Raw genomic sequence first — 12,899 nt, 5'->3', positions numbered from 1 at the left:
ATCGGGAGCTGGAGCGCCTTAGGAGGCGAAACAGGGACAAGGCGCCTGTGGTTGACGTCACCGCTGATGATGACTCAGACTGACCCTGCATGGTAGCGAGTTCCAGCTTGCCTGGGTTGATTTTGTATTGGCTGGATTGTATTGTGTTTGTGTGGTTTGACACTTGAATTTTTGTATGATTTGTATGGCTTTGAACTTGAATTGGTTTGTAAAATGTGAAGATTGGTTTTTGTATGTTTGAATGCTTGAAATTGTATGCGTTGTGTGTGCCTTGAAATTTTGTAGCTATATGCATGCATGAGAATTTTGCAAAAAAATTGAAAATATTTGCCCATTTTTTCGGGTGTATATACCCACTATAAGCCCCCACTTTGAATGAGGTTTTTTGGTTAGGAAAAGCGCAAGTCAAAGTATACTCAACTTTTTCTAATGCACATGCAGACTCGACTTAGGACGCCGATCTAGGACTAGAATGCTTGAATTTTGAAATGACCCGAAATTTGCCCGAAGCGTTGATCTGGACTGCTTGAAATTGCGCGGCTTGCGGCTTTGGAATCTTGAATAATGGAGGTTGTACTCTGCTGTCTGAAACACTAAAGAGTGTGTACTCGGAGTCATAAGAGAGGACGGTGGCCTCGTCCTTTGGTGCAGGCGACTCTTGTATAAATAGGGAGCTTGTTGGATCATTTCTTGCATCAATCCCTCCCTGCTATCATTGCATACTGCTTCCTCTCGAAAAGAAAAGAAAGTATGGTTGTGTCCTTTGAAAGTGCCTTGAACTCGTGGCTTGGCTCGCTAGGCAAATTGGAGAAAAGGGAGCTTGATGGCATGCATCTTGGAGTGCTCGTCTCTTTCCGGTTTGTAAAATTGGATTGGCACTTCATTCTTGCTGCTCTGGAGGCTTGGGACCCAAATCATCATTGTGAGGGGTCGAAAAAGCAGGAGGCTAATGCGTGACCTCGTCCCTCGTGGGTGTGATGATTCTTTTTATTCAATCAAGTGTAATTGGATTTCCTGTGAGTATACACCCAATTGACTAGTAATATAGGAGTCACCATTCAGTTTTTAACGACAATGAGAAAAACTGACAAAACCCGGTTATCGTGACATAAAGGGAGTGTAATTATGTTTGACCACGACGGCCGTAGGTTCCCTTGTGATCCCTGGTGTGGGGATCTCTCAATATACACCCGCAAGGTAGAGATTGAGGGTTCGGGGGACTGTAACTACCGAGAGGAGTACTTCGCTCGTCGATAACTCCAGAGGCAGGATATCCTTACTAGCTCAGCATAAATAATTGAAGGGACATGCGTTAACTATTAAACTAATCTGAGTTGGTTTTAGCAATATGCAACATATAATACTAATTCGATCATGATTATCTGATTTAAATAGCATTAAGGGACCTAGCATGATAATCCGATTTCCCAAAAATATTTTATTTGTTAGGCGTTATAGAAAAATCAGATTAGGTTAGTTTAACAGTTCATAAAAAGGGCGAGGAAAGCAGTTAAATCATCGAAAAGGGACACATTACGACGCACCCTTGAGAGGTACGTCACAGTTCTCAGAAAACTAACCACTTTGACTTTGCTATTTCTCCTTTTTATTTAACGAATCTCAATTATGGGACAGGATACGTTCTGTTCGATTTATGGATCGATTGCGACAGAACGCGTGAACAGTTTCGCAGCGAGAGGCTTAGGCTAAGGGTTGGAGTCAATACTCAGAATATAATTGTGTGTTGTTGTTATTCTTTCACGTCGAATTTAGGGGCCTATTTATAGGGAAGAGTTCGTGGAAAGATAGAATTGCAGAGTTCTACTCCCTCCGTCCCGGAATACTCGACCCGGTTTGACCGGCACAGAGTTTAAGGGACTTGAATTGACTTATTTAATTTAATAGGTAGTAGTTGATAGTGGGGTATTATTTTAATGTAGTTAGTGGGAGGTGGGTTAAGAGGTGGGGTTGGGGTTGAATTTTTAATTATTTTTTGTATGGAGTAGGGGTAGGTGGGTTAATAGGGGTGGAGTGAGAAATAATATAATATTGTTAGAATATTTCCATTTTTAGAAACAGGTCAAGTATTAAGGGAAGGCCCGATAAGGAAAACAGGTCAAGTATTCCGGGACGGAGGGAGTAATCCACAAAGAATTAGGAAAAAACACGTACCCAGGTACTTTCAGCGCCCAGGCCTGGGCGCCGAAGATTTCGGCGCCCAGAGCCAGGCGTTGAAAATAGGGTCTGGGCTGTTTTCTTTAGTCAGATTCGGATTCCTGAAATCCGTAGAGTTTGAGATTAATTCGAGTCTTTTAGCGCGTATCAATTTTGTGACGGAATGCATCCGGGCCCGTTACGAACTCTAGGCTCGTTAGGATTTACATTAATACGTAACTCTTATTTCCGAATCATATTAGGAATAGGATTCTCGCAGTTTTCTATCTCATTTAGGATTTATGTTGGAATGCAACACCTAATTCTGACAGGTTTCTATCTTTTATGATTTGCCACTTTTAGAAGCTACCTTTTACGGCAGTTACTATTTTTAGAAGGTTTCCATAAATAGCAGGTTTCGGGTGAAATAAAATGGGGAATCGAGATTCGTTTATTTTATAGGAGATGCGTTGTCAAGTGGAGTTTTTATGCTTTCATCATCGAACCTTTCCCTTGCGGGAACGGGGACAAAAGTAGGTGTCTACAGTTAGCCCCCACTTTGACTGAGTCTTTGGAGTAAGACGATGGTCAAAGTATTAGACGGAGTGCGTCACACAAGCCACGGTGTATTGTGACCTGTTTTGCGAGGGTCTAACGAGCCCCCGAGTGATAACATTTGACTTAAGGGTCATCACTTCAAGTGTCGACATATCCCTCACGTGTCATTGGGATTTGTCAACTGATAGTATAGAAACTTCCTCAATTTGTCATTGGAAGAATCTAAAGGTGCGTAGAAACTCCCTCACTTTGTCATTGGGAGTAACTACAGATGTTTTCGAAATCAAAGCTATAAAGTGTAATTGGGCCTGGCCAAGCCCAATCACGAGGTAAAAACATTTTTTTTTTATTTTTTAAAGATTCTCATTTTCAGGGCTAGCTAGACGAGAAAACCCCCTTGTTTTTATAGGACGTAAAACGAAGGAAAATCCAGCACCCTTGTTTTTATAGGACGTAAAACGAAGGAAAATCCAGCAAAAGTTATCGCTGCAGCGACTAAGGACCTGCGCGGTTAGTGACGCAGACCCCGCCCGGTGAAGGTGGGCGAGCGTGTCCGTTGAGGGTGGACGCCCCGTCCGATAGAAGTGGACGAATCTGTTTTGATGTTTTGAAAATAAGGACCTATGCGGCTTGTGACGTAGACCCCGCTGGCTGAAGATGGCGAACCTTGTCCGCTGAGGGTGGACACCCCGTCCGATAGAAGTGGACGAATCTATTTTGAAATTTATTTTGCTTTTTTGAAAATAAGGACCTACGTGGTTTGCGCCGTAGTCCCCGCCGGCTGAAGATGGCGAGCCTATTTTAAATTTGAAGACTTTATTTTTGTCGAAAACTGAGGACCTGCGCGGCTAGTGACGCAGACCCCGCCTGCTGAGGGTGGGCGAGCCCTGTCCGCTGAGGGTGGACGTCCCTGAATTCGTTTTCTTTTCGATTTGGGAACTCGCGCGGTTTGTGACGCGATCTTGCCGACTGAAGATGGGCAAGTTCCTATTTCTTTGGTTCTTGTGATTTCTTTTGAGAATTTATTTTATTCATTCTTGCAAGAGCGAATTCTTTCGAGGGGTGCTCGAATTTAGTTGTAACCTGAACGTGGGCTGACAACGTGTTCAGATGGATCTTTGTCTTGCGACCGTCCGCTTTCGTGATTTTGAGCTAGTCTTTACGGCTCGACTTGGTCTTTGATCAGAGGACCGTGCACAAGCGCCAGTGACGTCCTTTGGATGAGGTTGAACCTATTGTCGTTCTTTTTTGAGATATCCAAACATGATATGGTGTATGGCGCAGTCCGGGAATGTGATTTTGATCGCGCGCTCCTCGTTGGAGTCTATTTTTTTCGCGAGCCCCCAAGCACTGGGGCTCGTCGGTTGTTTTTTTCGCATCTTGTAATCATGTTTGGGGTCATGCTCGTATGTGCGAGCGACCTTCTATAGTAGTGTGCTACTTTAGCGAAGCCGTGGAGTGCGACTTTAGTTTTCAGACGACATCCAGTTTTAGCTTGGCCCGGATTAACCCTTTGACAGACAAACATTTTTTATTTGGAAAACCAATGACTTGACGACACATATTTTTGGTGTTTCGAAGAATGACCATGATAAGCATTTTCTGAGACGAGTCTAAGTTTCGACCAAGTTTTAATGTTATTATTTTTTTCTTACTTATTTGGGAGCTAAAGGTGCTTTGGGCTTGATCCTACTTGCAATAGGGCCTCGTGTTTAGCAACACGGTCTTAAGTCCTTTCTTGTTCCGTGTTTTGTGAAATCTGGGCCTTGGGCTACATTTTCAGCGCCCAAGGCCAGGCGTTAAACATTTCGGCGCCCAGTCGTGGGCGCTGAAAGTCCTTTCCTGGTAATATTTGATTTTCGGATTTCCTAACACGTTTCCGAATGGGATCAGGATGTCATGGGGTGCGTTCAGCTATATATAGGGGCTAGATACGTCCTTATTTTCCATCACTCTCAAATTCTTTCTCTCTTTTTGCTGTGCTCTAATTATTCACTGCTTTTGCCATGTCGATCCCTACTTTCTCACTCCAACGGACTGTTAGGCGTTGGCTACGGGCCCTTACTCCCACAGAAAAAGCTTTGTTAAAAGAATACCACTTAGAGGCACTTTTAGGTTTACAACAAATTAATATTGATTATAATTTTCTGCATGCTGCCCTAAGCTTTTGGGACTCCGATCATCATGTTTTTGCCTTTCGGGGCAATGAAATATGTCCTTTGCCTGATGAATTTGCTGCGATCCTTGGTTATCCTACTAATGCTACTCCTGTTACCCCTGGCACTATTGAAGAGGGTAAAAAAACCATAAGGGCTTTCCTAGGGCTAGATGATAACATGTTTGCGGAAATTGTTGTAGATGATAAGGTTAACTTAGCGAAACTTGTAAAATATCACTTTAGGCCTAGTAAGAATATGACCGAACAAACATTGAACATTCGAGCCCTTGTATTTTGCTTGTTGAATCATTATTTGCTGTCGAATAACAATGGTGAGTTCGGTGACATAAGGTTGATCCCCTTGATTAGCCAGATGGAAAGTTTGAAGGAAATAATGCCCTTGGTCCAAGTATGCATTCTATGTTAAGTCTAATAAATGCGGTTCAGTATTAATTAACAAGTTAATAATTCAGTGAGATCAAGTGAGCTGAATGCCTAGCTAGAGGCCGCTTCAGTTCAAGTGGAATTAATGATATTAATCCACAGCTTACTCTTGACTGAACCCGTAGGGTCACACAAATAGTACGTAAACGGATCAAGTATTTAATGGCATTAAATACTCCATCTATGAATATTCGGAACCGACGGATCTTGGTTTCAGTGGGAGCTAAGATCGTCACAGGCAAGAAATGAATACTCCGGAAACGATGATATTGCCGGAAACGGAAATATGGATCGTATCGGAAATATAAATATTATCCAAGTCGTAGATGTTGCCGGAAACGGAAACATGGTACGTATCGGAAAATATTATCGGAAATGGAAATATTGCCAGAATCGGAAATATTGCCGGAAACGGAAATATTGTCAGAATCGGAAATATTACCGGAATCGGAAAATAATTCCGGAAACGAAAATATTAAATATTTGTTCGAAACGGAAATTAATTCCGGAATCGGAAATATTAAATATTGTTCGTATCGGAAATGAATTCCGGAATCGGAAAATTTAATCGGAAGCGCATCGTACGAATAAGCATCGGACGAGGCCTGCCGGACGAGGCCCAGCACGAAGCCAGGCCATCGCCCAGCAAGCCAAGCGCGCCGCACAAACAGCCACGCCAGGCCCAGCGCAAGGCCAGGCCCAGCAGGCTGCGCAGCGCGCACAACGCGCACAGCACGCGCAGCGCGCAGCGCGCGCGGGCGCTGCGTGGGCTGCTGCTCGCGCGCACGCATGGGGCCCATCGTGGCAGCCGTGCGTGTGTGTGCAAGTGTTTGTGTTCGTGCACGTTTCCTAAAACATGCAGAGTTCGGTTAATGATTAAATTCCTAATTCTATTTGATAAATTAATTAAATTAGAGTTCTTGTAGGATTCTAGGTTTAATTAATTTGTATCTGAATAGGATTTCGATTCCCTTTCCATACCCCTATAAATATGAGGCTAGGGCTCACAATTTATAACAAGTTTCAAAGTATTCAAAAGTGAGTTTTTTGAGAGAAAATTAAAACACACATCTTGCTCATAAAGTGCCGAAATTTTCTAGTACCTTAAGGGCGATTCTAGTTGGTCAATCTTAAGGCGGATCCGGACGTGCTGTGGACTATCTACGGAGGGACGACACTTGGAGTCCTAAAGACTTGTTCTTGTTCGGTTCGGGCGCAGCTAGGGAGGGCACGCAACAAAGAGTATGCATCTAAATTATGCTATATGATTATGTGTAAATAATATGTTGTCCTGGGTTAATGGTTGTTTCCGCATGATCTATGTAATGTCATATGTATCATAACCTAACAGTGGTATCACGAGCCCCTTATTATTTTCATAATCTAAATTGCATGAACATGGTTAAATATTACAAATTTGCAAGAATTAAAAGGGGTGATTAATTTTCGTAATTGTTAATTAATTGCAAATTGCGTTTATTTAATTATACGTACGCAGTTTTTCGGCAGTTTCTTCGTTACTCATCCGAATTGAGTGATTTTTGTGTCAATTCCGAACCCAGAATTCTCAAATTCGAAGCCTAACTATGACTTTTCGAAGGTTTTAGTTTTTCGAATGCAAAATTTCGTAAATTTAAGATGTTAAATTAAATATTTGCGATTCTTGTTGATAAATCTTGGATTTTTGATTGACCTACTGCATATGTTTAACAAGTTTGAATGCCTAGTCTTGTTAATTATGCAATCTAATTTGTAATTATGATTAATTTGTTGAAAATTAGAATAATTTAGAATTAATTTGATTTTCATAATTAATTGTAATTTAATTAAAAACCTATGATTAAAAACCACCATAAAAATTGTAAATTTATGATAAATTTTAAATTTTTATGACCTAGACTTGAATCTATAACAATCGGAAATCAATTGGATAATAAATTTTCGATTTTTTCGCCCTAAAATTATGAAATTAATATTATTTATTAATTTGTCATTAATTTTAAATATAAATTTTAAATTTTTATGCAATTCGTTCATAAAACTTGCACGCACGAAGCAATGGACGCTTCGTGTTACCCTTAAGGGGTGTTGTATAATGATGGCATGCGACGACGAGCAAGGGAGCTCGTCGCCCGTGCGGCACGAATGCAATGAGCAAGGGCGTAGTGCACGAGCACAAGGCAGCAGCCCTGCCTTGTGTCGTGTGCCACGAGCAATGGACGAATGGGCATGGGCGAAGGGCGAGCCAAGGCAGTCGCGTGTGGGCAGCAAGCGAGCTGCGCCACAACGCGCGCTGCCTCGCACAAGAGCGCGCAGCCTCGCGCGCAGCGAGCGCAAGCTCGCGTGCCACGAGCGCTGCGCCCAGCATTGCTCGCGCGCACAGCGAGCGATGTCGCCCGCCCAGCGAGCGATGTCGCGCGCCCAGCGAGCGATGGCTCGCGCGCCCAACGAGCGATGTCGCGCGCCCAGCGAGCGATGTCGCGCGCGCACTGCGAGCGATAGCTCGCGTGCGATGAACGCTGGCGCGCGCAGCGAGCACCAATGCGTGCGGAGGCTTGCGATGGGGATGCAGCAGCTATGCGACGAGCGCATGGGCTGCGCGCACATGGCCAGCAATGGCTGTGTGCGTGCGGCCCATGGGCGTGCAACGCGTAGGGTGTTTGCGTTACGATTAAAGATCGTTTTGAATGTTTAATTTGAAAATTTCAGTTCACATAATTTTAATTAATTTTAAAATTAATAATTTAAATTATTTTCTTGGATTTTAATTTTGAATATTGTAATTATAATAAATTTTATTTATTCTAATTATTTTACTAAAATTAAAATCATGAATTAATTTAAATACGACTGAAATTAAATTAAATTTTTGGATTCAATTATAAATTTATATGAGCTTTAAATTTTAATTAAATTTGTATGTTTCCGGTTAGACTAGAAATACATTTTTATGTTTAAAATTAGTAAAGCATATAAATTTATTGGTTTAAGTGGGAGCGTTTTTTAGTCATAAACTCTTGATTAGGTCTACAAATCCTTAAGGTTAAAACAACTTGATTAGAATTAATAAGGACTGAATAATTGGTAGATTATTGGTGCCCTTGATTAATTGCTGCAAATGTTTACGTGATGCATAATGTGTTTTACTAACCAGCTATGTGGGCCATTCATGATAATGAATGGGTGAATGGTATATATTGTATATGTACTGTTTTGCAGGTTATGAAGTGACTAGTATGGCCCAAATAGGATAGAAAATATGGTCTGCGTACCATTAATTTGAATGTAATTGGTCTAAAGTACCAAAGTTGTTTTTCAATTCAAATATGGTCTGCGAACCATCAAATAGTTGTAATTAGTTATAGCTTATCCTATTTGAAGAAAATGGTGCCTCCCACGGAGATTTTCAAGACGGACTTTGAAGTCAAAGCTTCAAGATGAAGTCGGGCCATACTAGATCACAAATATCTTATGCATGTTTTAAGTTATTTATTGCTTTTAAATATTTCTTAAAATGCATGAGATCAAAAGCTTGATTATGTTGCATGATTAAGGATTTTAGTTCACTTAAAATCTAACCAACATAGTAAGAGCCTTAAGTTCCAAACTTAAAAATTGAGTTAAAAGGTGCCATGCCAAAATATACACTTGCTTGGATATCCTTTACATCAATCTAGTAATAGTTTTCGCTCAGCGAGGTGTTACTTATTGGTCCTAAAGGGGCAAGGTACACAAATAATTGTGAGTACATGTTAGTTTTGGTGAAACTCAACGATATAAGTAAGGAGTCCTTTTATGTCGTGGCAAATTCGATAGGTTTACCTAATAAGTTCTTAGACGTACCTATCAACCAAGAATAGTTTCTAGACTATTAGCAAAAGGCTTTTGCTTACCTAAGATGTTCTAGGATTAAGTCGACAAACTGTGCTTAGTTCTTCAATGATTTTAGGATCTTGGAATCATTTTATTCACACCTGCCGGAACACATAATTTGAATAAAATGCTTAATAAACATTGAATTATGCATGTATGCTAGAATTTAAGTTTATTAAGAGAAACTGTGAATGGTTATTTATTTGTTTATTCTTTTCAATTGTAGTTTTTAATATGGCAAACAACAATTCATTCAACATTCGATCAATTCTCGAAAAGGAGAAGTTGAACGGGAAAAACTTCCTTGACTGGCAAAGGAACTTGCAAATAGTTCTTATGCAGGAAGAAAAGGAGTATGTCCTAGATGAGGCGATGCCCGAAGCTGCAGGCGACGGGGTCACTCAGGCAGCCCTCAATCGTTGGATTGATGCCAACAAGGATGTGAAATGTCTAATGCTCGCCACCATGAGTGCGGATCTGCAGAAAACGTTCATCAACTCAGATGCTTTCACAATCATCAGTGAGTTGAAGAACATGTTCCAAGATCTGGCTCGAGTCGAAAGATTCGAGACTCATAGGCAAATTCTTGAGACCAAGCTTAAGAAAGGCGAGCCCGTAAGTCCACATGTTCTCAAAATGATTGGACTCATTGAGAATATGAGTCGGCTGGATCAGCAATTTTCTCAGGAAATGGCTATAGACACCATCCTCCATTCTCTTCATAGCGGGTATGATCAGTTCAAACTGAACTACAGTATGAATAGTCTAGACAAAACGCTCACTGAGCTTCACGGTATGCTGAAGACCGCTGAAAAGACGCTCAAAAGTGATAAGCAGGATGTGCTTATGGTGCGTGGGGGCAAGTTCAAGAAATCTGGAAAGAAGAGGAATGCTAAGAAAGGTGGCAACAAGGCCAGCCCAACTAAGCAAACTGGCGCCAAATCTGCAAAGAGGAAGGTCAGTCAACCCACTTCTGAATCCGAATGCTTCTACTGCAAGAAGAAGGGGCATTGGAAGAGAGATTGCTTGAAGCTAAAGGAAGATCAGAAGAACAGAACAGTCGTTCCATCTTCAGGTATTTTCGTTATAGACTGTATACTTGCTAATTCAACTTCTTGGGTATTAGATACAGGTTGTGGCTCACACTTATGTTCCAATCCACAGGGACTAAGAAGAAGTAGAAAGTTAAGCAAGGGTGAAGTCGACCTACGAGTGGGAAATGGAGCACGGATTGCTACATTAGCCGTAGGAACTTACTATTTGTCGTTGCCCTCCGGGCTAGTTTTGGAACTGGAAGAATGTTTCCATGTTCCAAGTCTTACTAAAAACATCATTTCAGTTTCTTGCTTAGATGCTAAGGGATTTTCCTTTTTAATAAAAGACAATAGTTGTTCGTTTTATTTTAAAGAGATGTTTTATGGATCTGCTAGATTAGTCAATGGACTTTATTTATTAGATCACGACAAACAAGTATATAACATAAATACCAAAAAGGCCAAAAAGGATGATTCAGATCTCACCTATCTGTGGCATTGTCGATTAGGCCATATAAACTTGAAACGCTTAGAAAGACTTCAAAAGGAAGGAATTCTAGAGCCATTTGACTTAGAGGATTATGGTAAATGCGAATCATGTTTACTTGGCAAAATGACAAAGCAACCTTTCTCTAAAGTTGGAGAAAGAGCAAATGAACTATTGGGTTTAATCCATACAGATGTATGTGGACCAATGAGTACAAATGCTAGAGGTGGTTTCAGCTACTTTATCACTTTCACTGATGACTTCAGTAGGTATGGTTATGTCTACCTAATGAAGCATAAGTCTGAATCCTTTGACAAATTCAAGGAATTTCAGAGTGAAGTAGAGAATCAATTAGGCAAGAAGATTAAGGCACTGCGGTCTGATAGAGGCGGTGAATATCTGAGCTATGAATTTGATGACCATCTGAAAGAATGTGGAATTCTATCAGAATTGACTCCTCTTGGAACACCACAATGGAACGGTGTGTCGGAACGGAGGAACAGAACCTTGCTAGACATGGTCAGGTCAATGATGGGTCAGGCCGAACTTCCATTAGAATTTTGGGGACATGCACTAAATACAGCTGCACTCACTATAAATAGAGCTCCGTCTAAAGCTGTCGAAAAGACTCCATATGAATTATGGTTTGGAAAGCCTCCAAATGTGTCTTTTCTTAAGATTTGGGGATGTGAAGTATACGTCAAACGATTAATTTCAGACAAACTTCATCCAAAATCTGACAAATGTATCCTTGTGGGCTATCCAAAGGAAACAAAGGGGTATTACTTCTACAATACATCTGAGAACAAAGTGTTTGTTGCTCGAGATGGTGTCTTTTTGGAGAAGGATCACATTTCCAAAATGACAAGTGGGAGAAAAGTAGACCTCGAAGAAATTCGAGTCGAACAACAAACTCTAGAGAATGCTCAAGATGACATTCAGGATGAAACTCAGAGATCTTTAGAAGAATCTGGTGAGAATCATGGTCAATCTAGAAATGTTACCCCGCGTAGATCGCAAAGATATAGATCTCAACCGGAAAGGTACTTAGGTATTTTGACGAACGAGAGCTATGACGTTCTATTACTTGAAAGTGATGAACCTGCGACTTACAAACAAGCTATGACGAGCCCTAGCTCCAAGCAATGGCAAGAAGCCATGCAATCTGAATTAGACTCCATGTCTGAAAACCAAGTATGGGATTTGGTCGATTTGCCAGATGGCTACCAAGCCATTGGAAGCAAATGGGTTTTCAAACTGAAAAAAGACAAGGATGGGAAACTTGAAGTTTTCAAAGCTAGATTGGTCGCAAAAGGTTACAGGCAAGTCCACGGTGTGGATTACGATGAAACCTTTTCACCAATTGCAATGCTAAAGTCTATTCGGATAATGTTAGCAATCGCTGCATATTACGATTACGAAATATGGCAGATGGATGTCAAAACTGCTTTCTTAAACGGCGTTTTAACAGAAACTGTGTTTATGACACAGCCTGAAGGTTTTGAGGATCCAAAGAATGCTAAAAAGGTATGCAAGCTAAAGAAGTCAATCTACGGATTGAAGCAGGCATCCAGGAGCTGGAATATACGTTTTGATGAAGCAGTCAGTGACTTTGGTTTCATCAAGAACGCGGACGAATCTTGTGGATACAAGAAGGTCAGTGGGAGCAAAATTTCTTTCCTAGTATTATATGTCGACGACATATTGCTTATCGGAAATGACATTCATATGTTGAACTCTGTCAAGATTTGGCTTGGGAAATGTTTTTCGATGAAGGATCTAGGAGAAGCACAGTACATATTGGGCATCAAGATTTACAGAGATAGATCTAAAAAGATGATTGGACTTAGTCAAAGCACTTATATCAATAAGGTGCTTGATAGGTTCAAGATGGCGGACTCCAAGCGAGGCTACCTACCCATGTCTCATGGAATGACTCTAAGCAAGACTCAGTGCCCAAAAACACTTAATGAGCGTAGACGAATGAATGGGATTCCATATGCATCATTGATTGGTTCAATAATGTATGCTATGATATGTACACGCCCGGATGTTGCGTACGCACTCAGTGCTACGAGCAGATACCAGTCAGACCCAGGAGAGGCGCATTGGACTGCTGGCAAGAATATTCTGAAGTACCTGAAAAGGCACAAAGATGACTTCCTGGTCTATGGTGGAGATGATGAATTAA

Source organism: Spinacia oleracea, unplaced genomic scaffold (assembly GCF_020520425.1).
Source record: "Spinacia oleracea cultivar Varoflay unplaced genomic scaffold, BTI_SOV_V1 SOVchr0_016, whole genome shotgun sequence".
In the NCBI taxonomy this organism is placed as follows: Eukaryota; Viridiplantae; Streptophyta; class Magnoliopsida; order Caryophyllales; family Amaranthaceae; genus Spinacia; species Spinacia oleracea.
The sequence above is the reverse complement of the archived record's forward strand: the minus strand, read 5'-3'. Positions refer to the sequence as shown.